Source organism: Neofelis nebulosa, chromosome 4 (assembly GCF_028018385.1).
Source record: "Neofelis nebulosa isolate mNeoNeb1 chromosome 4, mNeoNeb1.pri, whole genome shotgun sequence".
Lineage (NCBI taxonomy): Eukaryota > Metazoa > Chordata > Mammalia > Carnivora > Felidae > Neofelis > Neofelis nebulosa.
The window spans coordinates 1,667,049-1,691,121 of record NC_080785.1 but is presented as its reverse complement, the minus strand read 5'-3'; the positions used below and the strand labels follow the sequence as shown (position 1 = coordinate 1,691,121).

At 46.5% G+C, this 24,073-nt stretch overlaps 1 protein-coding gene and 1 non-coding gene across 5 annotated transcripts in view; one reads left to right on the top strand and one right to left on the bottom strand.

The window, feature by feature from the left end:
- UBE3C (ubiquitin protein ligase E3C) overlaps positions 1–24,073 on the top strand; it is a 122,899-nt gene that overhangs the window by 1,307 nt on the left and 97,519 nt on the right. The gene's annotated exons all lie outside the window — the stretch shown is intronic.
- On the bottom strand, positions 17,754–17,838 carry TRNAQ-UUG (transfer RNA glutamine (anticodon UUG)). The gene has a single exon. It is a non-coding gene; the product is annotated as a tRNA-Gln (tRNA).

Genomic DNA, 24,073 nt, shown 5'->3' with positions numbered 1-24,073 from the left:
GAGAGAGAGAGAGAGAGAGAGGGAGAGAGAGCGGGGGAGGGTCAGAGAGAGAGAACCCCAAGCAGCTGTGCTGTCAGCACAGACCCCAGCACGGGGCTTGATCTCCCCAACCATGAGATCATGACCTGAGCCGAAAGCAAGAGTGGGACGCTTGACAACGGGGCCACCCAGATGCCCCTAAAATGTCTTTTAAATGCTTTGCATATTGTTTTTGTTTGTTGAGTATATTCTGTATGTTACACTTAAATAAATAGCTGAGTTGTCACATAATCCTGAGTGCATACTCCAAGTAGGAACATCCCTTTAAAATTGTGCTCTGGGAGGGGCACCTCGGGGGCTCAGTCGGTTAAGCATCCGACTTCGGCTCAGGTCATGATCTCGTGGTTCGTGAGTTCGAGCCCCGTGTTGGGCTGTGTGCTGAGAGCTCTGAGCCTGGAGCTGCTTCGGATTCTGTGTCTCCCTCCCTCTCCCTCCACCCCAGCCCCCCCCCCCGCCCCCCCGCTGGCTCTCTTTCTCTCTCTCAAAAATAAACTTTAAAAAAGATTTCAAAAACATGTAAATAAAATTGTGCTTTAGGGGTGTGTATGATGGCCTCCTAGGATGGAGGAAGGGGACCCAGTAGGGAGTTGGTAGAGAAGTGTGCTGATGATTTTCAGGCTTTGAGTTGTGCATGACCGTGATTGGTTGAGGGTAGCTGGCTGCAGGACTAGGTGTTAGAGCTGGGTACTGTGTACGTGTGGCAGGGTGGGCAGGGGTGACCTTCCGTGGCTTGGGTATTCATGGAGATTACAGGTGAGATGGAGGAGGGTAGAAGAGGCCTCGGAGCACCTCCGGACCAGATCTGGCGTACAGGCGAGGTGGAGAGCACATGGCCGGTTGTACGTGCACAGCGAGCTGGTGGCAGGTCACCACCTCACAACCCATGTCACTTCTCCGCAGGGGCTCCTGATTTCTCTTACAGACAGGAGTGCCCCCGCATGCCCTGCCAGTGCCCCGACCCCATCTTCTCAACTATGAGCACAGCTCCAGCCCGAGGAAAGTGCTCATCTAGCGGTCAGGGTCTCGGGGGAGGCTGCATATCCTGCTTTTTAGCTGTGCAGAACCGTTTTCTTTTTGATTGGGGTGCAGATTAGACATCCAATGTGTGTGTCTTAGGTCATGTCCCTAGAAGAGCTTGAGGAGGTGACCTCGCTGCAGGTGAAACGGAGGCGGGAGAAGGAGAGGGCAGGGGAAAGGGTCTTCTTCCTTGGAGCCTGTCTCAGCCCCACGGGGAACTCAGGAGCTTGGCTGGCATCACGGGGCTGCCCCCTTCTTGAGTGAAGGGACCTGGAATTCTGTCACCCTCCCGTGTCAGTTGGTCGTTGGCTGCAGGCCGCTCTTGGCGTGAGGGTGGGAGTGTGGCACTGCGGCCCCTCTGCTGAGGGCAGTCACCCTGAGGGTAGCCTTTAGGAGCCGGCGGTGGCTAACACATGGCGGCTGGGGGATGGGTGGGGAGTCAACAGCAGGTGCCGCTTGAAGGATGTCTGCGCTTGAAGGATGTCTGCGGTCCACTGCACCCTTGTGACCACCCCACCCCCATCGCATAACATTCCCAGCATTCCGTAGGCTCCCTCCTGCCCCCTTCCAGTCAGTATCCCTTCTCCCAAAGATAATTGCTGTTTGATCTCTGTTACTGTAGGTGAGTTTTGCCTGCTGAACTTGGTGTGAGTGGAGTCACATCCGGTTTGTTCCCGTTTTCCGGATTTGGCTTCTTTGGGTCCGCATTTCTCTGCGTTCCTCCACACTATAGTTGATGCATTCTGTACTTATGGGTGTGTGTAATGTCAGGTGTGCATTTACACTCATGTGCTGGGTTCTGCACACACTTAGGCTTTGCTCTAGTGCACACACCTGCAGTGTGTGGAGGGGGCCGGTGGCCTTACTTCCTTGTCAACATTCATTATCGTTAGTCCTTTTAATTTTGGCAATTCTGGTGGCGATGTAGTTTCATCGTAGCTTTAATTTTGTTTCCTCGCAACTAATTCTGTTGAGCAGGTACAAATGCATATTTTCCTTAATTTTCTTTGGCTATGATACAATTCTTTCCCCTCATTTAAAAAGCAAAAGGTTATAATGGTCTTTCCTTCATGTATTAAATTATTCGTAACTGTTTCTCCTTTCTTGGGCTGGGTAGAAAACTGAATATGGCCACCTTTTAAATACATCTTTTTTCCCCAAATTAAATGAGTATTTTAGTGGTTATTTGTAAAGGCTCTGTGTAGCATATGAAACATCATAAGGAAAAGTCCATGCCCTCCTTATAATCTTGTTGGAGAGACAAGACTTAGTTAGAAGTTAAATAATTATTGAGGGCACCTGGGTGGTCAGTCGGTTGGGTGTCCGACTTTGGCTCAGGTCATGATCTCGCGGTTCGTGGGTTCAAGCCCCGCATCGGGCTCCATGCTGACAGCTCAGAATCTGGAGCCTGCTTCCGATTCTGTCTCCTCCTCTCTGCCCCTCCCCCACTCGCACTCCTTCTCTCTCTCTCTCTCTCTCTCTCTCTCAAAAATAAACAACAACAAAGAAGCTAAATAACTATTGTTACTGTAACTATTGAAGTAATATTATTATTACATTCAAGAATTCTGTTGGGGCTGGTCCAGGAAGAGGTAGAGTTGGTTGGGGCTTAGTCTTGAAGGATGGATAGAATTAGCGTTGGTGGGTGGAAGGGGATACATGGAGTAAGTGTATACTGGATTCCACTGATTCTAAATCACACAGTTTCCTGATTTTTAGTATTTCTGAAGTCAGGATACATCTTGGTGGCATGACCTAGTTAGCGCAGTATTTTTTCCCTTTCTTGGAGTGCATAAAAGAGTATTTTAGGAGCCATTTAATCACAAGTGTAGAAATCCATTGAAAATAGCTTAGTAGGGGGAAAAATTTATGGGAGGAATATGATGCTGTTTCAAAGAACGTAAGGACAGACGTAATCCAGATACCAAGTCATCAGGACCCAGGTGGTTACTCGGTTTTTCTCCCCGAGCTGTGCCGTCTCCTTCATTCTTGCCTCCCTGCCCACTGGCTTTCTCCCTTTTTCTTGCACATGATCTCAGCAGTGTATGATTTCCTAGTTTAGGTGTCCAACTGGGGCAGTTGGATCTCAATTGCATTCCTCAGGAGAGGAAATCTGATTGGTCTGGGTCAGCTTTCCGCCTGATGAGCAGAGTCTGGGATGAGGTTGGGGTCTCTGGTCCACATAGAGCAGTATAGATGTGTGAGTTGTAGGGTGTGGATTCTCCAAGAGGGGAGTGGTTGTTAAATGGAATGTCTAGGTTCCTATGGACATAGACGGAGATGTGGAACAGGCTGTTGATTGTACCTGTGTGAAATGAGGGAGAAATCTGGGCCAGACATGCAGATTTGGTAGTTACCGGCAGGTAGATGACTCAGAAAGAAGTCCCTAGGGAGGAGGCCTGGCGTTTGGGATGGGGTGTGGCCTGTGGGGTATTTTAACATCTAATAAGTGAGGAGAATACTTAGGAAAGAATCACACCTGGTGGAGGGCGGGGTGGGGGTGGTGGGGAGGAGGCGTGACCACAGTGCCAAGCGCTGCAGGGAGGCACTGCGGCAATACTAACAAGCCACCAGGAAGACCTGGGTGGCTTCGTGGGGACAATACTCCAGGGTGGTAGGGTCGGAAGTCAGATCGCAGCATGCAGGGAGTGACCGGGAGGTCAAAAAGTGGCGAGATGTTTTTTTGGTTTTTTTTTTTTTAAGTTTTTAGTTATTTGGGGGGGGGGGGGGTCACATGTGAGCAGGGGAGGGGCAGACAGAGGGAGACAGAATCCCAAGCAGGATCCGTGCCGTCAGGGTGGAGCCTGACGTGGGGCTCCATCTCACAAGCATGAGATCATGACCTGAGCTGAAATCAAGAGTCAGACGCTCAGCCGACTGAGCCACCCAGGCGCCCCTAAAGTGTTTAACTTTGTAAGAAACTGCCCAGTGTCCTGCCAAGTGGCCGCACCATTTTGCCTCCCCACCAACAAACAGTGAGCGGTCCTGTTGCCTCACATTCTGTCCAGCCTCGGTGGTTGCCAGTGATCGCATTGTAGTCATTCTGCTAGGAGGCAGTGATGTCCTCGTCATTTTCCTTTGCGGCTCCCTGATGATAAGGGGTGTGGATCACCTTTTCACGTGCTCATTTGCCATCTGTATACGTTCCCTTTTGCCCACTTTTCAGTTAGTTGTCTTATTGTTGAGTCTCAAGAGTTCTTTGTATACATTTCTTATGTATTTGTATATATTTTGCGAATATACAAGTTCTTTTTCAAATATGTCTTTTTTGCATATATTTTCCCCCAGTTTCTTCTGGCTTGTTTTTCTCATTCTCTTAACTGTCTTTTGCAGAGCAGAAGTTTGTGATTCTAATGAAGTCCAATTTTATCAATACTTTTCTTTCATGGATTACGCTTCTGACGTCGTGTCTAAAAAGTTTGCCAAACACAAGGTCACGTGGCTTTTATAAAACGTTAGCTTCCAGTAGTTTTATACTTTTGTGTTTTACATTTGGGTCTATGATCCATTTTGGGGAAATTTTTGTGAAAGATAGAAGGTCAGTGTCTGGTTTTCTGCTTTTGTTTTTATTTGTTGTTTTGCATGGATGATCAGATGCTGCAGCCTGTTTTGTTGAAAAGCTGCCCTTTCTTTGTTGATCTGTTTGGGGTTTGTTTTGTTGTGTTTGTTTTGCCTACGTCACCCTGTCTTGATTTCTGTAGTATTATAGGAAGCCTTGAAGTTGGATAGTGCCGCTTTGTTCTTTTTCGTCAGCATTGTGTGGGGTATTCTGGGATTTTCATTGTGATTGCGCAATCTGTAGATCAATTTGGGAAAACCTGACATTTTGACAATATTGAGTCTTCCTATCCAACATGGGGTAAGTACCTCCAGGGTTTAGTTCTTTGATTTCATTCATCAGACTTTGATAGTTTTCCTTGTGTAAACCTTATATATGTTTTGTTAGATTTAGATCTAAGTGATTCATTTTTCTGGACCTAGTATAACGGCACTGTTTTTAATTTCAAATTCCAGCCGTTCATTGCTGGTATAAAGGAAAGCAATTGAGTTTTGATTTGTATTAACCCTTAGCTCAGCTCCCAGCAGCCAGTTTCATAGTCTCTGTTTCCAGACATTTGACTTTTTTTTCTTTAATTTTTTTAACGTTTTTATTTATTTTTGAGACAGAGAGAGACAGAGCACAAGCAAGGGTGGGACAGAGAGAGAGGGACACACAGAATCCAAAGCAGGCTCCAGGCTCTGAGCTGTCAGCACTGAGCCTGACACGGGGCTCGAACTCACGGACCACGAGATCATGACCTGAGCCGAAGTCGGAGGATTAGCCAACTGAGCCACCCAGGCGCCCCCATTTGCCTTTTTTTTTTTTTTTTTTTAGGAGTCTACGTTCCACATATAAGTGAGCTCATACAGTATTTGTCTTTGGCTTATTTCACTGAGCACAGTGTCCTCAGGGTCCACCCATGTTGTCACAGATGGCAGGATCTTCATCTTTCTCGTGGCCAAATAACATCCTGTCGTGTATCCAGTGGCCGCATTTTTGTCCATCACCTGTTGATGTACATTTTGGTCGTTTCCATTTCTTGGTTGCTGGGAGAAACGCTGCAGTGAATATGAGGGTGCGGATAGCTCTTTGAGATCCTGTTTTTATTTCCTTTGGCTGTTACACTCCCCGAAGTAGGACTGCTGGATCATAAGGTCGTTCTGTTTTTAAAACAATTTTTTAATGTTTATTTATTATTGAGAGACAGAGCATGAGCAGGGGAGGGGCAGAGAGAGGGAGACACAGAATCCAAAGCAGGCTCCAAGCTCCGAGCTGTCGGCGCAGAGCCCGACGCGGGGCTCCAGCCCACGAACCGCGAGATAATGATCTGAGCCGGAGGCAGATGCTCAACTGGCTGAGCCACCCAGGCGCCCCAGGTTGTTCTGTTTTTAATTTTTTGAGGAACCTCCATACTGTTTTCCATAGCGGAAGTGATGTTTTTGGTTTTGTTTTTGATCAGTTTGTTGGAATTTTCTACATAGATGATCCTGTCATCTGTGATCAAATACAGTTTTCTTTTTCTCTTCCTGATTTGTCTACCTGTTATTTCCGTTTCTTTTCTCACTGCATTCTGCATTAGCTCTGACTTTCAGGAATGGTAAATCAGTGGTGTGGAGGGAATGCCCTAGCCTTGTTCCTGATCTTATTGGGAAAGTTGCTAGTTTGTCGCCATTAAGTTTGATGTTAACTGCAGATACTTTGTGGATGTTTTTTATCAAGGTGAGGAAGTTCCCTTCTATTTCTCGTTTACTGCGTTCTTATCATGAATGGGTGTTGGGGTTTGTCAAATGCTTTTCTGCATCTACTGATGTGGTCATGTGATTTTTCTTTAGTCCGTCGGTGTGGCGGATTACCCTCAATGATTTCTGAATGCTGAACCAGCCTTGCCGGCCTGGGATCACCACCACCGGCTGTCTTCTGTATTTATTTTTATACCTCGTTGGATTGTGTTTGACAGTATTTTGTTGGGGAGTTTTGCATCTGTATTCGTAAGAGATAGTGGTCTTTGATATTGTGATATTTTTTTCTGGGTTTGGCGTTAGGGTAATGCTGGGCTCATAGAAGGAGTTATTATACTCTAGGGCCTACCAAAGCCAGCTACTGCAAGTTTAATTTTCCTCTTTGATAGGTGTAGACAATTTTTTCTTCTTCTTAAGTTTATTTATTTTGAGAGAGACAGTGCAAGTGGGGAAGGAGCAGCGAGAGGGGGACAGAGGATCGGAAGTGGGCGCGGGGCTCGAACTCAGAAACTGTGAGATCGTGACCTGAGCCGAAGTCAACCATTCAACCGACTGAGCCACCCAGGTGCCTAGGTTTGGACTGCGCTTAAGATTGTAGAACTCTGATTGGCTGGCTCTGTAAAACTGCCCTCTATTCTGCAATTGAAGATCTTATGTAAAATCTTTTAACTTAAAAAAAATCCCATGCTATTTTGTTTTAAAAAGCTGGCACTGGGTATATGTGTTGTCATGCCTACTCTGTGTACGTTGCAGTAGAAACTAAAACTTTCTTACAGATCTGGCAGTGAGTGAAGTAAAAATGCGTTCTAAGGTCAGATTTAAAAGTGTTAATTTTCTGTCAGGCTGGGATCACGCTGCCGTTTTACCCGCCAGTGCCGAGTCTCTTCTCTTGTGTGTAACTAACCGGTGGCCTTCACACACAAGACCAAAAACCTGTAGTTCCCCGTAGCAGAGGTCGGGAATTCACGATCTGGTTCTTAGGGAAATCAAGCAGAAGAGAAGGGCTGAGACTGTTTGTCTAATTCTCTTTGTACTACTTGCACTCAGGGCCTCGGGTGAGGCAAGCAGGGCCCCTCAAGTACCACTGGAGGGTTCGAGGTGGCCTTACTGTCAAGCTCACACTGTGGCTGGCCCTGCACTGGCACCGCCCTGAGCGCGAGCACCTCCTGAAACTTTGTTCCCCGGGTATGAGCTTGCCTCGCTAGTCCCTGCCTGCCTTTGCACACTTAAGCCGATTTTCGTGGGTTATGCAGTTAATTGCCAACTAGGTCTCTTAACTAAAGTAATGCGCATTACAGGAAGCCTCACAGGACTGCAGAAGAGCCTCAAAAGAGTTTATTGCAAAAGCAGTCTGGAGTTTTCTTCGAATGTAACTTTCCCTATATTCTTAGAACTTTCATAGAATGCAGACAGCTGGGAGCTTGGAAGTTAGGCATCTTATTATTCTATACCACCGTCAGGGTATCTGCCTTCCACACGTTCCTGTTCTGCCACGGCCTCTGCGTGCCCGCACCGGTTGTCATCATGAAGGCAGGAGCAGGAACTTCTGTCGGCGTGTGTCGGTACGGTCCAGCACCTCCCGTGGTAACCGGGGTAAAGATGGAAATGCCTGCTGGCGGTGTGGGTGCCTTGTGAGTTGTCTCAACCTGCCGGCTGGGGGCGGGGGGGCAGGGGCAGTTGAACATCAGAGGCCTTAACAAGGTACATCCCTTCTCATCCAGTTATTGTGCTTTAAGACCTTTATCCTAAGGAACTAATCTGACAGGTGCAGAGGAAAGACGCAGGGGAAGAGATGATTGCGGCGACACCCATAATATTGAACAATTTGAAGCACGTAAATGTCGAGCAGGAAATTTGTGAAGCAAATGGTAATACAACAGTGTGACGGAATACTAGACAGGCGTTTAAAGTGCACATGATGTGTGCTTATTAATATTTATATTTCAATGTCTTATGTTTACTAAAAGGATTCATTGTTAATGGAAATAAGCAGATTACAAAACAGGACTTCAGTGTGCATTTAAATTACATTAATCTAAATGTCACAATACCTGCTTTACCACTTTCTTAATTTCCAGTGAATGAAGGACGTGATACTTTATAGTTCCTGTAGAATGGTGGCTTGGAGCAGTGCATTCTTGCTGTCCACTCAGTTTTGTGGGACAGGGATCTGAGAGCAGTTGGTGGGTGGTTCTGGCTCAGGATTTCTGTGAGGCTGCGGTGCCTAAAGCCGTGCCTGGGGGGCTGGCTTGTCCACGTGCACGGAAGTTAGTGCTGGGTCTTGGTGGGAGGTGTCAGTTCCCTGCTACGTGCACATCTCCTTACAACTCCTTGACTGTCCTCCTGACATGGCGTGTGACCTGGGAGTGCAGGGAGAGAGCGGCATGCCTGTACGAGGCAGTCCTGAAAGTCACATACATTTTTGTCGGATTCTGTTTATGTATCCGGTCCACACTCAAGGTCGGGGGTGGGGGTGGGGGTCTCGCTCCACCTCTTAAAGGGAAGCAACCTCAAAGACCTTGTGGAAATATGCTGAAGCCACCGCAGGAGGGGTATCGGTTTCAGCTAAGTTGTAAATGCTAATAACACATGACTTACATGTGCTATTTTTCTGTCTTAACAGCCTATTAGGATTTAAATATTATGGCTTTCCTTCTCTCCTACTATATTGAGTCAGTAGTTACTGGCTGTGTAACTATTATGCAAATATGAAGCAGTTAAAAAGCAAAGATTATCAACCAAATAAATTTTCAGTAGATGTTTTGGTGAAACTTAGTTGACTCAGAGACAGTTTTGTAGCTCTGTGCCTTAGAAACGTAAGCAGGTGTCATTTATTTGCAGCCGTGGGAATTTACTTATTTAGATCATTTACCTCTTTGATCCAGCCACCCTTGGAGAAGGGGGGGGGGCACACAGTTGGGCCAGGGGGAGTAGATAATTTTGGACTGAGTGTCTGTGGGTTGTCACCATGACGACCGTAGGGCAGGAGGCAGTCACATGAGGGTATAGGAGAGAGGTGAGTGAAGTAGGGGAGTATCACAGTAAATTTTGGGCCATCTGGGAGCTCTTTTGGATGGTGGTATACCAGAATGGAGGGACGAAGCTTGTTTTCCTTTTCGTGCTATGTGTATCCTGTTTCCAGAACCCCAAGCAAATGGCATAAGGTTGGTGCCCTAGGCTTTTGTATGCTGGACTGGGATCCTTGCTACTATGTACATATGGACCTCGTTGCCATCGGGGAGGAAGGACAGCACGGACAGAAGTGGCCAGCCGCGGAGAAGCGGTAATCACCTACAGATTGCTCAACGTGGCTGGAGTCAGTGTTGGAGAGAAGGCCGGTGAGAGGCGGTCAGGGCCCAGATCATAAAGGTTCTGTGGGTCACACTCAGGCATATCCAGGCACGTGGGTGAGCCAGTGAGGGATTTTAAGCAGTAAAGTGACTGGGGGCAAACGGGTTTTGGAGAGATGAGTGTGGGGCAGTGCGGGTGGTGGGAGGCCAGGTGGGAGAGAGGGAGGCAGCCGCAGTTGTGCAGACGAGTAATGCGGGCCTGACGCACCGTGGTGGGCGCCTGAGTGGAGGGGCCTTCGAGAGCTGTGGACGAGGTAGAATCGGTGAGCTCTGCAACGAGAGGGGGCACTTCAGGCGTTCGTCTGGGATTACCGGAGTGGAGAGTGAGGCCGTGAACCAAGACGTCAAATTCCTGGGGAGTTGTTCGGTTTGAGTGGTGGAGGGTGTTCAGGAAGCGCCCGTCTGGAGCTTCGGGTAGAGACCCGGAGTCCCTCAGTCCATCAGCAGGTGGTGGAAATTGTGCGATGCACGGAGTCGTCAGGAGAAAGGGTTCGCTCAGAAGGCTGCGAACAGAACTCCCACGGCTGCCAGCATTTACACAAGAGGCAGAGAAAGGGGCGTGCAAAGGCGATGGTGCGTCAGGACCTGGTGAGCGGAAGGCTAGCGTGATGTCCGTGTGTGGGTGGCCGCACTCGCCCCCAGACAGTAGCTTTAATGAGGGAATGCGCGGAGGCAGAGTGGGAAAAAGCAGGGACTGGTGGGGGACCGCGGACCTGTTGAATGAGGCTTTATTTTGAGGCTTTTGTGTTTTGCTGTAGCCATTCCTCTATGCCTTGTGTTCAGACTCGATGTTATCCCAAAGCAGAGAGTCAAGTCGTTTCATCTCTTTTCTAAAATTAAAATTTTGTTTTATGTTTAAAAATTACCATACATGGGGGCGCCTGGGTGGCTCCGTCGGTTAGGCGTCTGACGCTTGATTTCGGCTCAGGTCATGAGCTCAGTGCTCGCGGGATCAAGCACCGTGTCGGGCTTGAGCTGACAGTGTGGAGTGTGCTTGGGATTCTCTCTCTCTTCTCTCTCTCTGCCCTTCCCCCACTCGTTCCCCCTCTGTCTCTCAAAAAATATAAACTTAAAACCATTTGAAAATTAAAAAAATACATGCTCATTGTGTGGACTTGGAAGTATTTATGTTTATTCTTAAAAAAATTTTTTTTAATGTATATTTTTGAGAGAGCGAGAGAGAGACCAAACGCAAGCAGGGGAGGGGCAGAGAGACAGGGAGGCACAGAATCCGAAGCAGGCTCCAGGCTCCGACTGAGCCACCCAGGCGCCCCCGTTTATCCTTTCTTTTTGGACATTTAGGTTGTTTGTTTTTATCGTGAACATCTTTAGAGCCAACAATGTAATTATTTTTTAGGATAAATTAAAGAAGTTGAATTGCTTGGTCCAAGTATGCACATTGGAAAGGCTTTTGATACACTTTGTTCTCTGGAAAACAGTTTCTATTCCCTGGTTGCTTGGGTTCAGTGCTGCCTTTGCTTCTTTGGCCCGCGGTCAGCCTCTCAGGCATTTTCTCTCCAGGGTGTTTCCGTTTCCCTCTTCCCTCGTTACAGGTAGGCAGGCCACCGTCCTCGGTATTTGTCCTCTGGCAGGGTGCTTTGCCCCTGTGCTCTCGCTTCTTGACTTTTTAATTTAACTGTGTTAGCATTCCTTGGAAGTTCTTCCAGGGAAGAAGTCAGAGCCAGAGAGTCCAGAACTTTGGCAAAACCTGCAGGGCTCAGGTGTCGGCCCGCCGGTCTGTGGCCCAGGACGCGCGGCTGGGGCTTGTGTGGCCTGCACGCGCCGTGTCTGCCATGTCGCCGCGCTGCAGTTTCCTGTGGAAGGGCCAGGAGCACGTCCCCCAGGCCCCGGGAAGGTGGCTCCAGTAAAACCCTCCTTCCTTTTGAGTTAATTTTCCGTTTAATGGAGCTTTAATGCTCTGATGTTTTTAAGGGGCATCAGTAAACCCTGGCGTGTGGGCGAGCAGCACAATTCATGCCACATCCTTACTGCAAAACATGAAGTTGTGTGGGGCGCCTGGGTGGCTCAGTCGGTTGAGCGTCAGGCTTCGGCTCAGGTCATGATCTCGCAGTCCGTGAGGTCGAGCCCCGCGTCGAGCTCTGTGCCGGCAGCTCAGAGCCCGGAACCTGCTTCGGATTCTGTGTCTCCCTCTCTCTCTGCCGCTCCCCCACTCATGCTCAGTTTCTGTCTCAGAAATAAATAAACATTAAAAAAAAAATTAAACAAAACATGAAGTTGTGAAAAGCATGATGGGAACCTGAAAAAATGTTATCTCCGTGACCAACTGCAGTTTCATTGCTTATCTTTTCTGGGCTTCTCTTTTTCACATCTTGTAATACCAAAGTCAAAATTCTTGTTAATCAGAAAGTCAGACTGAATTACTTTTAATATTACCTTGCTCTAATAATGTTTCCATTTCCAGTCAGGGGCCTTTAAAGCAATGTTAAATTTTTTTTTAATTGAAAAAAATTATAAAAACAATGAGATCCATCTAAAGACCGATCCATCCATCTAAAGACTCCTGATTTCCCCACTGTTAGAGTTTCCTCAGTGTCTGTTTGGAACTAGTGTAAACATAAATAAACATATCCCCCATCACCTTTTCAGTGATAAGGAGAGAACGTACTACAGTTCTCCTGAGTGCTGTATCTTTTTTTTTAATTAATTTTTTATTAAAAAAAATTTTTTTTAATGTTTATTTATTTTTGAGAGAGAGAGAGAGAGAGTGAGACGGGGAGGGCCAGAGAGAGGGAGACACAGGATCGGAAGCAGGCTCCAGGCTCCGAGCTGTCAGCACAGAACCCGACGCAGGGCTCGAACCACGAACCTTGAGAACATGACCTGAGCCCAAGTCGGACGCCCAACCGACTGAGCCCCCCAGATGCCCCTCCTGAGTGCTGTGTCATAATGAGTCCACACCAGCACCTGTAGGTCTCTGGCGTTGTGTTTCCTAGGTGCGTCACGTTCCACTACCTGGTTTGTATCCTGTAAGTCTTTCCAAGTTTATCGTAATGGGATTTAAACTGTTGCATTTTGCTTTGGATACTTTAAAGTGGGCTCTTTTCTGATTATAAAATAATGTTTATTACAGAAAATTTTAAATTACTGCCATAAGTAAAGAAAAATTACTTCTTTGGAACCCTCCCCTCTGTTTAGAAATAATGCACTATTAATAGGTGGGTAAATGTTCTTCCAGTCTTTTTCTATATACTTTTTGAATTAGGAATCATTTTGCACATTTCGTTTTATAAATACGATATTTAGCTCTTATTGTATTTGATGCACCTTTAAAGACTTTTTGCTTTTGCACCTGAAGTTAGTTTCTCTTACATTTTCACAGAGGTTCTTAGGAAAAACCTGCAAATTGTAGGTTGTGCATTATTCACAAATAATACTTTTGCTAGCATTTAACATTTTAATTAACTCAAAAGGAAGTGTTTTACTTGACGATTCTTTGAGTTGTGTAAAACTGCTCTTCTGTTACTGCATGAGAGTGGGAAAATACCAACTTAAAACAGGTGTGAAACTGATTATTCTGTTTACACTGTTAAATGCAGTAAATTGCTAACGGAAAAAAACCCAAATAGTGAAACAGAGGAAGCTTCATAATTGCTTTAAAAATCAAGATATTAATAAGCATGCTGAAGTTCTTTTTATAAATGGTTAGCGGTCCGTCTGAGCATTTGGTTTATGGAAATTACATTATATAAATGTACTTTGACTTGCACTCAGATTTTCGACCATAAATTTTTAAATTCGGATAGTTAATGAAATCTGATTTAAACTATGTATGACTGATTTTTTTTAACTTCATTTTGTTACCACTAAATGTATTTGCCAAAAACAAAAAACGTTTTTTGTCCTATTGAAAAACATCTTTGTTAATGGCATTTTTGAAGTTTGGCCACATTCAGTTTTCAGAGGAGACAAGACAATGTGTCTAAAGCTCAAGGCTCAGACTCAAAAGGGAAGTTTGCTTCGTTCACTCTTGTTTACATGTTGGGGAAGAGGTGCAGTGTCACAGCTGTGGAGGGAAGATGAGGGTCGAAAGGACCGTGGGCGCCGACTCGTCGTGCCAGAAACACTTGATGAGTGTGTTTTGTGAACTGGTATAGAACTGCTCCTGGGAATTCCCCGCTGCTTCTAGGCCTGTAGGATTTAAGATCCAGTATGCGTGTAATAAATCGGAGCGGTCACAGTCTGAGGGTTCTTTTTGGTGGTGCTTCCTTGTGCTTTTCCTCCCAGCCACTTCGCGTGGACTTGTTTACATGGAGCTGGTTTTGAAAATTTATGTCGTCTTGTGGCTTCACTGGTTTATTACACAGGTGAGAACGTATTCCATGGGCATGGGTAATAACTCAAGCAGTAGAAAATAACGACGCAGAGGAAGGCGGTCCAAGTCCCCCCCACCTCACCTCTCACCCACCCCTCACTGCCTCCGTCACCGGTCCTGACAGTCAGACTGTTCTCTGCGTGTGGAATCGTCCGGGGGCATGCTCCTCTCTCGTTTAAACACCTGCTAGAGCATGGGAAACAGGCTGCAGCACTCCTCTTACCGCCTGATAACCCATCTTGGAGATCGTTCCAGATGAGCGCAGGCGGATTGACTGCATTCTTTTCCAGAGCCGGATGATCCTGTGTGCAGTGAATGTTGCACAACTTACCTGTCTTACGTTTTAATGGCCGTTTATGGTCAGTTTTTCACTAAGCAACATTGCAGTGCATATCCTTGTAAATGTGCCTTTAATTCGTACAGGTCACGTTTCTAGAAGTGCTAGCTCAGGGGCGCCTGGGTGGCGCAGTCGGTTAAGCGTCCGACTTCAGCCAGGTCACGATCTCGCGGTCCGTGAGTTCGAGCCCCGCGTCAGGCTCTGGGCTGATGGCTCGGAGCCTGGAGCCTGTTTCCGATTCTGTGTCTCCCTCTCTCTCTGCCCCTCCCCTGTTCATGCTCTGTCTCTCTCCGTCCCAAAAATAAATAAAAAACGTTGAAAAAAAAAAAAAAAAAAAAACAAGTGCTAACTCAAAGGCTGTGCACATTTGGGGTTTTAGTAGATGCACCTCGATTGCCGAGGTGGGTTATCAGCGAATGAAAGTGCCTGCTGTCTGTAACTCACAGCAGCTCCCTGAGTCTGTTTGCCAGACAGGTAGGGAAAAATCCTCTTTCGTTGGCTTTGTAGTGCATATTTCTAAAATGAGTAGAAATGAAGTTCTTAGGTCTAAAGATTTTTATTTCTCTCTGCACTGTTTATATACCTTTTGCTGATTTTACAAATAATTGGCTTTGCGTTATTATAGATAGTTGTTCCTATTTTGTTATTTTATTAACCTGTGTTATATTTTTCCGTGTAGAAAGTTCTAATTTTTATGTACTCAAATTTATTAAATAAATGACAAACCGTAACGAGACTTAGTGTTGATGTGATACATCTTTCTTAGAGAAAGTCTTCTTTCATATGGAGATTTTTTAGTGCTCATATTACCTTCACATTTTTATAGCTAGCCCTTTATATATATATGTATATATGTAAATCTTATATCCGTTAAGGATCTGTTTTTTTTTTTTTTAAGTTTATTAATTTATTTTGAGAGAGTGGGGGAGAGAGCGAGAATCCCAAGCAGGCATGTGGGGCTTGAACTCACAAACCATGAGATCATGACCTGAGTCAAAACTGAGGGCGCTTAACCAGCTGAACCACCCAGGAGCCCTAGGGATCTATTTTGACGTATAGACTAAAGCTACATTGTTATTTATTTAGGTCACCCAGTTTTTCCAGTAATAGTTATTAAATAATACACATTCTATATAGATTTGAAATGCTACCTTCGTCACATGCTGATCTTTCTTTCTATTTGAGTCTCCCTGGAGACTCTGAATTTGACCTGCCTCATCATGCTTTAGCCTCATTAGTGTAGGTCACTGTTTGTCCCAAAGTATGGTGTGTGATGATTTAGGTGGCACATGAAGGAACATTGTAAAAACTGAACAGTGTTAATTTCAGTATAACTAGGGTGTCAGATCTGTGATTTCTCTGAAATGCTTGCTCATGATGAGGTCAGAGTAGGGGGTTGTCAGCCAGGTGTCAGTGTTTGGTGGCTGCAGTTTGGGAATATGGGCATACAGAGTATGGACTATATACACGGCCCGTGTGGCTAGTGTGCATTTCTGTCCACTGAGTCTCCCTGTGCATTGTCGTGGGGTTTATTTTTCTAGCAACCTGATGAATTTCACTTTCAGAAATTGATAGTTGTTTTGCTAGTGTGAGCTACACACAGGTATTGGTAATAGCAAATTGGGATTATGTCTGTGCCTGTATTTTTTCCCACCTGACTGCTGTGCCTGACGTGGATTGGGTTTTATAACAACAGAAAAATATGTCATTTTTGAAGTCTGAAGGTCAAGATTGTCTTGTAAATTAAGGCACTAAGGATAATTATGATTGTCATCATATGTCTTCATTTATAATAAGGACCACATTAGTGAGCCGCTGGAACTAACTTTTTAGTCTCGTACGCTTACCGCCTGCATAGGAGGAAGCACAGATCAAACAAATGATAAGATTTTTGAGACTTGGTTTCTCATGCGCTGGCTGAGAGAGTGAACCTATCCCATTATGAGCCCGGTCTCCATGTAAAAGCACCGTGCTCAAGCTTTATTTTGAAACCATAAGGCATACCACCCCTAAACCGTTAAACTTTGGGGGGACAAACAGGAAAGATGTCTGAACAGCCTGAAAGTAAGTGCAGAATGGGACGGTGAATTAAATTAATGAAAAGTTGAGAACACTTCATCTGGGGTATTGTATTTAATTACAAAGGCTAAGCTGCTAATTGGCCAAAGGTATGATGAAAAGTGACTTTAGTAACAAAGCAAATAACCTCATTGTCCAGTGAGTTAGTTCGCGGATCACTTAGAGACAAGTATGGCCAGTTTTCAGTCTCCAGGGAAGACAGAGCTGGTCTGTACACACTGAGGCGCTCACCGATGCTTTGAGATGAACATGAGCTGAATAAATAAACAAGTCTAACTTCTGTCTAGCTCCTCTTTTAATCTTCTTAACCTTTTAAAACCCATTGATGACTTTGTGACAGACAGTAACATAGACGTAATGTGTGGTGTTGTGGATGGAAAAGCAGAGCTGGGCCAGACGCTGTGGTGGTCCAGTAGGGGGTTTGGTCCAGCGAGGTCCCGCAGCAGAAGCTAGGTAGCCTCTCCTAGCCGAAGGGTGGTCTTGTCCCTTGCCCGTGTTTGAGAGGAGTACCTAACAGAGCGTCCGTTGGTCACTCCTGCGTAGGGGATTTAGTCCTCTAGCTTTGTGAAGATGGGGGCAGTCGTGACCAACACCCTCTTCTCTCCATCCTGAGAGCAGAAAGGTCTCCTCTTGTCCGTCACTTCAAGAGGAGCGTCAGATCTTTGTGATGTAAACCTTTTACCTTGAGCCATGGGAAGTACATCTTGACTGTGGGGGAAAGAATTGGGAACAACTTGAAGAAAGTACTTTGAATACCACGCGTACGGAGTTGAGTGAAGGTGTCCCTGAGCAGGGTGAGTGGGTGGGCACAAGCCCCATCCCTTTTCTAAAATCACCCCGAGACTAGTACCAAATAAAAGGGCGCATTCAGAAGGTCGGGCCCTGGACGCTTTCTTGAAACTGAAGTTTGTTGAACCATAGCCACACCTGGTGTTCTGGTTAGGAATTCATTTTCAGAATCCAGTTCTGTCAGAGAAGGGGAATAAATAACATTTGTCTGATCTAATGATGGACATGTGAGTTTGTATTCTCTGTGGTGTTCAATATCAAAATTAAAAAATAAAATTATAGACTTATCTTCCTCTGAAGCTTTACATAGCACCTCATACTCCTTTATTGGGATGATAAACTGTTCTTTTGCTTTGAGGAACTGAGTTTCTTTTTTTAAATTTTTATCTTTTATTTATTTAAAAAATTTTTTTGATGTTTATTTATTTTTGAGAGAGAGAAAGAGAGACAGAGTACAAGCAGGGGAGGGGCAGAGAGACAGGGAGACCCAGAATCCGAAGCAGTTCCAGGCTCCGAGCCGTCAGCGCAGAGCCCGACGTGGGGCTCGAACCCACGAACCGTGAGATCATGATCTGAGCCAAAGTCGGATGCTCAACCGACTGAGCCACCCAGGCACCCCAGGAACTTAGTTTCTGATCATTGTGATCCAGTGTTTCCTTTTTAATTTAGCTGATTTGAAATGTAGCAATGCAGTTTGTTTTCATGGTGTTGAGTTTTAGGAGGAACTGGAGCTCAAGGCAGCAGTACCGTAGGGCTCGTGGTGGCCTCGTGCCTTCGCGCTGGCGGGCCCGGTCACCTGGGTGGCGTCTGCGGGGTTCTCCACGTTCGCTGTCTGTCCCGTAGTAGTTGATAAAGTGCTTGAGGAGGTACTTTGAGATCAGGCATATCCTGTTTTTTTCCTCAAACTCTGCCCACTAACTTTAGCATGTCTCCGTAGCTCTTGTCTGCAGTGTTTATTACTGTGGTGTTTGGTGATGCCTTTCCTCTCTCCTCCTTTTATTAACTGCATTCTGTGAGAAGAGATTTTTCTTCTCTCTTGTTTATATATTTATTTGATTATGTAAGTATGGAGGCATAGCTGGTGTATTTTACCGTATGCAGTAACGTCTAATGCCATCATCATTGCATAACCTCTCTCTAAGTGTAAGAGAATATTGGAAAAGCTCGGATTGAGGAGGAGAGTCCAAGATACAAAAGGTAAAGGTGGAGGAACTGCTATGGATCGGTAAAGGAGTAGGAAAAAAAAAAGGGAATTAACTTCAGTGTAGGACCCTGGATGGGACCCTAGAACGGGCAGAGATCTTCAGTGTAAAAATTGGTAAATGTCGAATGAAATTTGTGGCTCAGTTAGTGATATTGGCCCCATGTTGATTTCCTGTTCTTGCTGATTGCAGTCTGGTTATGAAGGGGGACTAGGGTAAGAGACCGAGGGGATTAGGGAACTCACTATGTCATTTCTGCAACTTTGTCTAAAATGAGTTCAAAGTTCAAAGTGTTAAAGGTTTAAAGAATAATACTAAGTGAATAACGATGTGGATGGTACAGCTGCGCTAAAGCGTGTGACAGTGGCAGAGGAGTGTCCCCGAGACGCTGGTGTAGGTGGTGGTCTTGCTGGAGGGCGAGGGGCCTCCGTGCCGGGAGTCACCTTTCTTCACTCTTCCCTCTGTCCAGGTGCGTCCAGACGTGATCCTCCCTGTGCCGTCCTCCACCTTCCAGCCTCTGTGCCTGGGTACTGCGGACGATGTGGCATGTGTGGCTGTGACTCCCCACCTTTGCCGCCTCCCCCGCCCGCCTCCACCCCCGCTTTCTGCTGTAACTGACCGTGGACTCACTGTGGTGTGGGTTACTTCTGTGGGCTCAGTCAGGGTTTGCTGTGGGGACGTGTTCAGACACTTGTCTCTACGGGCGGGTTTAGCGTGTCCAGAAGGGCAGTTTGGCGGTCAGAGGAGCTGGCCCGTCCACCTGAACAGTCATACTTTCCAGATGGAGTTGGGCTCACCAACATTTGGAAGAGTGATTGATTAAGTAAGGAATGTTGATGAGATTTATAATACCTACAACATTTTGAAATTATTTGTTGACCTCCTGAGGGAGTTTAGAACATTGGAATTATTGGTTGGATTTAGGATTTGTTTGGCCACTATTCCGATTTTGGTGGCACTAAATGTGGGTAGATGGATGAGGGCCTTTCTAATACCCGCCTTAATAGATAAGTGATTTTACATTCTAGTCAACTTTAAAATCTTTCCAGTTTCAGATTTCCCAGTTGTACCTTTATTCTTTCTAAATTTAATCCTTCATTCATTCACTTGGGCACAGTGCTAGATATCGGGATTATAAACACCAAGACACAGGCCTTGTTCTGAAGGAATTTATAATTTATTGAAGGAGAAACATACAATTAAAGTTACCTTTACTCTTTCCTCTCTGCAGGTGCATTAAGATAAAAAACATTTTTCTCTTTAAATAGACACTTTGTTTTACCTGTAAGTGACAAAACCCTGTAAATCTAGACCCTGCTAAATATTTCACATTGTCAGGCTTGTGTGGTTAGAGCTTGGTCCGCAGGGGCGCGGCCGTGGGCTCTCCACCTGTGTGGCTGTGGGCCCCGCAGGGCTGCTTCCTCTCCTGCCTCGCGGTCCGCGCCTGCTCGTTCCCAGACTGGGGCCCAACGTGTACCTCCCTGTGCTCGGATCATTCCTTACTTGCGGCTGGAACTGATGGAGTTCAAGTTTTACTCTCTGATCTTCTGCTCGGAGGGCTGACAGTGCACTCCTCCCCAGACCAACTGTGCCCACGCCAGCGCTCAGTGGCTAGCGCTCCGTGGCACGGCGTGTTGAACGGTGATCTGCCATGGCGGAGGCCGCGTCCTTGTGGGTGACACCCACGTTGCCTCCGTGGTTTTGACTAGCGCAGATAGTCGCGTGCTCCGTGCCCTTCCACGAGCGTCTTCTGCGCCGAGGCCGTCGTCGCCTCGGCGAGCTCCCGGCGGATGGTGTGGAGGAATGGGAATGACGGTGGCCTCCGAGGGGGAGCTTCATGGGCGAGAGGGTGTTTAAGCGGAGTCTCACCCGAGACGAGCGCGGCTTGGGTGCGTGCTGGGGTCAGGAGGGAAGCGGGGCCGCCCTGGGCAGAAGGGAGCAGGGCTTGAGGCCTAGGGATCCGTGGGAGAGATGCGCCTGAGGCAGCACCAGGAGATGGCCCATGAGGAGCCGGGAGAAGGAGAAGTGTTTTGGCCATGATACCCCCATGCTAAGGCTGTGTTTGAACTTGATCCCTCCGAGGACATTGGTGGTTGTCAGACTAGGTTCTCTGATAGGATGACTAACACGAAATAGAAAATAAGGGCAGTGTAGTAACGCTTTACATAAATTTGGTTAATTTAAATGAACATTGAGAAGAGATGCTTGCTTGCTTGCTTCCTTTTTCTTTTTTAGTGTTTATTTATTTCTGAGAGACAGTGCAAGCCAGGGAGGGGCAGAGAGAGAGGGAGACACAGAATCTGAAGCAGGTTCAGGCTCCAAGCTGTCAGCACACCGCCCGATGTGGGGCTCGAACTCACAAACCGTGAGATCATGACCTGAGCCAAAGTCGGACGCTTAACCGACTGAGCCTCCCAGGCGCCCTGGGAGGAGATGATTCTTATATTTGACCTTCAGTGATCTTTTAGGAAACGATTGAGAATAGGTTGCAGTTTTTGTTGGCTTTAAAGGGCTGGCAGCCTGATGTGACGTGATCCAGAAGGAGTCACAGGGGTCTCAGCTGGACCGTTGCTTTTGTTTCCTGCTAACTCACGAGTCGCACCCCCGTCTCCGTGGCCCTGAATGGCGAGGGTATCATCGCCTCCCTCCCATCCCTGCCGCCGTGGTGTGGGCTCCGCAGCCAGAGCTGGAGCCCTCGGGCCGATCCTTGGCCCGGAGCGGACTCACCCACGGTCATCGCTGAGTGCGGTTCATCCTGGCTCAGCTGTCTCGTGCGCTGTCCCTCCGCCCGCACGGTTTCCCATCTCGTCGTCCTGCTCAACACCGCCTTCTAGGTTGCCTCTCAGATTTGCCGTTTCTTAGCGTTCCTCAGTGGCTGAGGCAGAGCACCCCTCTTTCCCCGCGCTTGGACCCTGTTTGTACCTCGGTGCACGGGGGTGGACTGTCCACCTTGTTCAGGGTTACTGCTGAGTAACGGCGTCTGGCACACAGCGCGTCCTCAGTAAGCAGGCTTCTTTGTCCTCCTGCCGCACTGTGAGCTCCTTGGGAGCAGGTGCCGTACTTTGAAAATATCTAGGGCCTAGCATGATACACGATTCGCTGAGTACCTGCTGAGTGAATAGATATTCCTCCTGAGCCTCATTTGAATGTCTTTTGAATGGGGACCACGTGGAGCGGCTCTGGCCCTGATCTGGAAGTTGGTTACTGTTCAGGGGCCGCATAGGGATGATCTACGTAATTTATAGACATCGATTGTGTGGTCTGTCGCCCTTTCCTTTGTGCTGGGCCGGCTTTTTACGGCAGCCTCTGCGTCCTGCTCTGATTACTTAGTTCACCTTTTCTAGACATTCTGTATCCTGTGCTTCTGAACTCTGAACTTCTGAACTCTGTCAGATTTTGGTGATTAAGACTTTTTTCTGTGGCCTCCTTCTCCCCATCAGCCTCCTTTCTGATATATCTTCCAAATTACTTATGTCTTATGAAGACAAAGAATTTTTTTGATTTCTCAAAATGTAAAATAATAATGTTCTTTTTTGAAGTAAATGGTATACTGCTTAGTGGGTTAATAAGTTCTAGACCACCCGTGTTCAGGTCCTGGACCTTCCACTTTCACACCGCGACGAGGGAAGCCCTCCGTCCGTGTTGGCCTCCGCGTGTTGCACCCGTGTCCTCCCCTCGTCCCTCCTGTGTAGGGCACGGTGCTTGGGTGTAGACAAATCAGTGCTGGTGGCAGCCAGTGCTGTTCTTAGAGTTGACTTTGTGGTGTGCCTGACTTGATGTGCGAGTTTGGCTGACCCCTCCCTGTAGCCCCTTTTCTTTTTTCTGCAGGATATTTCGGGAGCGTGAGTATTCTCTGAAAGGCCTTTTCAGTTTCCAAAGTACAATTTTATTGTTGAAGTTACATATCAGGCTTTGGTGTGTGTCTGTATATCCAGTATTTTGGATTGCTTGCTATACTTCCTTTATTCTTTTTAAATGAATTGTCTTTTGAGTAGGAGACTGTATAGCCCCTGAGCACAGGTAGGAGGAGTGATCATGTTTATACGATGTCCCGTGTCCAGGGAATTTGACTTACAGGCCACGAGAAGTTAAGAATACTCAGCCGTCAACACTGTCTCTTGTGCTTGTGTGGCGCCTCCCGCATCATAAGCTTCAGACTTAAATAGAATTTGTAAGAAATTCTAGTATTGAGTTAGAAGCTAGTTGTGTGTTTTGAGAGCTAGCACCCGTTTTGATTTTGAAGCTATCGATGCCTCGGTACCGTGTTGCTGGAACCCAAAAGTGCTTTTCAGCTGGTGTGCTTACTGCGTCTTTTAGACTGCTTTGTTCTACTTAAAGGAAGTGCTCATCAGTCATCTCATAAGCATTTGTTGGATACATACGCATGTCGGACGTGGAAGTAAATGAGAGCAGCAAGGTGGAGGGAACCGTGAGGTCCTGGAGCCCGCGGTACCGGGCTCTGGGGTTAGTGAGGATGATGAGCTCATTTGTGTGGGCAAGTAAATCTGGTGCCTGTTTCGCCAGCGTGGACCATTTTGGCTTGTTTGATTTCAGACATGAAGTATGTTTTTTCATAGTTGTTCCAGGGTATACCATTTTAAGAAATCTCAGCTCTTTAGCTATAACCAAATAATGAACATATATTAAATCTGGACAAACGGAGATAGAAGGAAAAGAAATTATGGACACAGGGATAATGGCTAGAAATTGGTCTATATTATTCTCTAGAAGCTGTCCATAATTCTCAGCATCATAACTTTGTACTTTTTACTATATAGAGTTTCCATTCTCCCTACTCCTTTTAATTAAAATTTAAAACAAAATATTTTTCTGACTTTGAACATGTGGTAGATAAAGCCTTTTTATTTGAAATTCAAGAAATGAAATTTTCTTTTTATAAAAAATTTTGTAAAGTTTATTTTGAGAGAGAGCATATGTGCACGCGTGTGCATGAGTGGGTTAGGCAGAGAGAGGGAGAGAGAGAATCCCAAGCAGGCTTCGCACTGTCAGCACAGAGCCTGACGCAGGGCTTGAACCCACAAACTGAGATCATGACCTGAGCTGAGATCAAGAGTGGATGCTTAACCGACTGAGCCACTGAGGCACGTGCCCAAGAAATGAAATTTTCTATAGTGGAAAATGGAGGATTTCTTTTCTTTCCTTAATGCTTATTTATTTTTGAGAGACTCAGAGACAGAGCATGAGTGGTGTAGGGGCAGAGAGAGAGAGGGAGACACAGAATCTGAAGCAGGCTCCAGGCTCTGAGCTGTGAGCACAGAGCCTGACCCGGGGCTCAAACCCATGAACCATAAAGTCATGACCTGAGCTGAAGTCGGACACTTAACCGACTGAGCCACCCAGGCACCACTGTCTCCCCCCCCCCCCCCCGCCCTTTTTTTTGAGTAAGCTCTACTCCCTACGTGGGGCTTGAATTCATGACCCAAGATCAAGAGTCGTATGCATGGCCTACTGACTGAGCCAGCCAGGTGCCCTGGATTTATTTCTTTGGTTTCAATTTTGTCGGTGAGAAATTTTTCATTCTGCACACTGTTGATTCACATATCAATGTATAATTTTTTTAATGTTTATTTATTTTTGGGAGGGAGAGAGAGAGAGCACGTGCACACACGGGCAGGGGAAGGGTAGA